The sequence below is a fragment of the Thunnus maccoyii genome, chromosome 13, assembly GCF_910596095.1.
Source record: "Thunnus maccoyii chromosome 13, fThuMac1.1, whole genome shotgun sequence".
In the NCBI taxonomy this organism is placed as follows: Eukaryota; Metazoa; Chordata; class Actinopteri; order Scombriformes; family Scombridae; genus Thunnus; species Thunnus maccoyii.
In genome coordinates this window covers 6463057-6466749 of record NC_056545.1, presented here as the reverse complement: position 1 = coordinate 6466749, position 3693 = coordinate 6463057, and the positions used below count along the sequence as shown (strand labels likewise).

General features: G+C 39.5%; 1 long non-coding RNA gene across 2 annotated transcripts; it reads left to right on the top strand.

The window, feature by feature from the left end:
• The first annotated feature begins 388 nt into the window (after positions 1 to 388).
• LOC121910662 lies at positions 389 to 3227 on the top strand. Of its 2 annotated transcripts, none has more exons than XR_006099701.1 (3): positions 389 to 526; positions 1064 to 1149; positions 2468 to 3227. It is a non-coding gene; the product is annotated as an uncharacterized LOC121910662 (long non-coding RNA). The 2 variants fall into 2 exon arrangements; XR_006099702.1 differs by having other exon boundaries at positions 389 to 530.
• Positions 3228 to 3693: the final 466 nt, after the last annotated feature.

Genomic DNA, 3693 nt, shown 5'->3' with positions numbered 1-3693 from the left:
TAAGTGAAATGCCACAGGTCATTAATAATAATAAATAAGTCCACAGGTTTGACAGTCAATCAATGGACAAGCTGAGTTCATTATTTTTCAAGTACACCATGACCACTTACCTTGGACAAAGAGAGAAGCTTCAAATGTTACTTGACGTTTTTAGGTGTTTGTAGTAATGTTAACTCATGGTTAGGTTAGTTTAGTTAAATGTAGTGTTATTATGGTTATCTGGAGTTTCATATACTTTGTTCATGAATTTAGAAGTGGTTAAACTGTTGGAATGGTTGGAGGTGTCCTTTTACCCTTGCCAGCCAATCAGAAACAAGCATTTTCATGGCTAAAGAGTGTGGATAGCGAGTTCCTCTGAATACTTGTTCTCATTCTCATGATCACCTGTTAATCAAAGAGTGTGGGCAGGACCAGATGCCACACACAACCCCCCCTCCTCCTTCTGTGTTTAGGCTACTTGGTTCAGCTACAGCTGTGGAAGTTATGTAGAGTTGCTGCAACACCTGATTGTGTTAACCACAGTGTAGTAAGTATGTAGTAATTTTGTAAGTATGAATAAACTATATTATTAATCACTTAAAGCTTCAGAATGTCCCTATATAAAGTAACTTTAGCATCAGTGGTTTTAGCTGTAACCCACAAGTAATTAACATTAGTGTTAGCTTGTTGTTCTTTGCTATTATTAACAGCTAAATAATCATTGTTTTTGTCATAACAAATTTGCAGCATTGAAATGTCTCCTACAAAACAAGATAGACATAAGGAGGTTTTTTTTTTACAAAGAGTCAAAAGCTGAATAGCGTCAGTAAAAACAGCAGCTAAATGTTTGTGAGCTTTCTTTATTTAAATAATTAACAGTGCTGGCTAGCTAACCAGCTAATATTACCCCTGAGTTTAAAGCCTTGTCACTAACATTTGCTTGTTCAATATTGCTATTAAATACAATGTAGTGTTAATAGGTGTCATTCAATTACAGTTGTAGATAGTTACTGATAGGGGGCAGTTTGATCATAAACATAGAAACCAAAGGAAATAATTACTGGTAACAACTTGGTTTTTGCAGAGAACAACCGTGTCCCTTCAAAACCTGGACTGCATGATGCCCCTGTGCAGGACTGTGATCAGCAGATGCTGTTTGAGATTCTGCAGGTATTTGCTGCACACTAAATACATCCACTGTTCATTTTAAACACAAGTGAAACTTTTTTATTTAGCTTTTATCAAGCAAACATGGTGCAAATAAAATCACCATGTTCACCATTGTTGTCTCCCTCCAATAACATGATTTCAAGCAAATTACAGAATAGCTTGTTCTTGTGTTTTTTGTTGTTTGTGATGAAAATTGATGTCAAAAATGTCAAAATTGATGTAAAAAGTTCATTATCTCAATTATCTCTCAGTTAAAAGAACTTTTCAGCTCTGGTGGGTCTGAACCTATTTAAAGCCAGAGTAGGCAGAATTTGAAAATCAAGCCCTCCTCCTGCAGCTCTTCCCGCCTCCGCTCTCTGTCCTAAGCCCCTCCCACCAGATGACCACAGGCATAGGCACGTGCTTCATACGCACACGCAACACAACAGTTTAACAGCTTACTACTGAACTCACTAAGACACACAACTTCTTCTCAAGGTAAAAGGTACAACAACCTTTAGTAAACAGAAAACAGGGCCACCTCTCACCTGTCTGAAGTCCGCCACAAAAGTATTGATCGTCCCCATCTCCCTGCTTGAAATCAAGCGATACCCACAGTTCCAACCAGGTCCCAGAGCGACGAGTAGCACCAGGGCGCAGAGACGGGTCAGTATCTGACCTGAAGCTGCAGTGATGCATAAGAATCTATCGCTGCTTTTCACTTCTGGGAGCCGAGTTCACTTCTCTCACTCCAGTGTTGATAATAAGATTATTTGGTTTTCAGTTTCCCCCGCTCTACAGGCAATAGTCCGATGATCGCACGTTGCTTTTCATTCTGCTTTCTGTTGATATTCAAAGCTTCTTCTTCTCTCCTTCTGCAATTCACGCGGTCTCATCACATCTGTTGGTATCTCACTGCTCGTCTAGCCTCGCACAGAACTTTCTGTGCCGTGTGCAATGAGTGCACAGGCAAAGTGCATGCTGGTAGGCAGGTAGTCCGTCTAATTATTTCATTCAGGCTGAATGAAATGATTGTACGGACTTATTACAGGCCTGCGCCAGCCACAGTTACTGGATTTTTTTCTTTTTATTGTCAGAGCATTTTATTTATTGATTGCTGTCAGGATATACAGAGAATTTCAACAAGTATAACAAAAAAAAGTTCTAAAATACATTACCTACCTTAGCTTTAACCTCTTTGCCAGACACTATTTTCCTACTTTGGAAAGCGTCAGAGAATTATCCCGTTGGTAAGTAAAAGGAGACGTTTTAATACATTCCAGAAGGGTTAGTGAAATAAATAATTTGTTCATTTTCCATTTCTCTGCTCTCATAAAAGCATGTTGGAAGCCAGATCGGCTCTTACCCAGAGGCTCGCCGAGGTACACGACATCAGCTTGTTACTTCTGGGGAAGAGGAATCGCAGGATTTCTTGTACGCATGTTTGTGTGTGGAAAAGTTTGAGGTTGAGGCTGAAGCTCCAGCAAACAGATCAAGGCTCTGCTGGAGGAACTAAAATAGGAACTGGTTAGTAGTTCATTTAAAAAAAAAAACATTTATATGAAGAGAAAAACTTGCTCATGTTACTGTGCTTGTACATGTTTGTACGCCTTTGCAAGCCTCTGTACATGTCTATACGTTCTGCTTTGCATATGTGTGTGTGTGTGTGTGTGTGTGTGTCTCAGAGGTGTAGTAAAGGCAGGGAGTGGTGGTGTGGGGGAAGTAAAGGCAGACTAATGGGTATTATACTAATGGGCAGCAGCAGTACGACTATTCAGGCAATTAGAGCAGGAAAGAGAAAGAGCGAGGATTGGTGATGATGGACCTGGAGTGACTGCTACCCCTGAACTAATGAACACAACAGATATAGACCATCATGTACGCTGGACGTTAAAGTGATTTTTCACTTTAAAAGGTAAAACATTTTAGGAGATTCCAGCGGCCATTCCAGTGGACATGAATAGAAAGAGCAGGTAAAGTAGTGCTGTACTGTGAGTGATGGTGCGTTTGATGTTAAATGTGAAGAGACTTACTGTACATAGTATTAGTATCAAATGTAATAAATTTTCTTTTAAAACAACTCTGATTATTTTGGTTTCTGAGGTAACGTTATTAAAGCTTTGAGTTTGCTTCGCCAACATCATGTTTGTCAGCGTTGTGGTTTTTAAAAACTGTTGACTCACAGTTGGAAATAGGAAACTCATGGTTGGACACCTGAAACAATCAGCGATTTCCTGTTAAAGTCTGATGTTTTGTTGACGCATCCATCCACCCCGACCTCCTCCCTACGCAGACTTTGTCTATATATGATATCATCTAATTACCTTTTTTGCTCCCATCATAATCACTACGGCCACATGAGAGTTTCAATCACTTAAACGCAAATATATGTTGTACGTATCATGACTAATCTTGACATTTTTCTTGGGAGGACAGTCTTGATTTTAAACTAGAAAAGCCAAATTTGTTCATTTGAGTGAAGCCAGTTTGGAGCTGATGTGGTATGAGCAGTGGTTCAGATTGATAAGGTGAGAAACTTGTCAAACAAAGCAAACATACAGATCG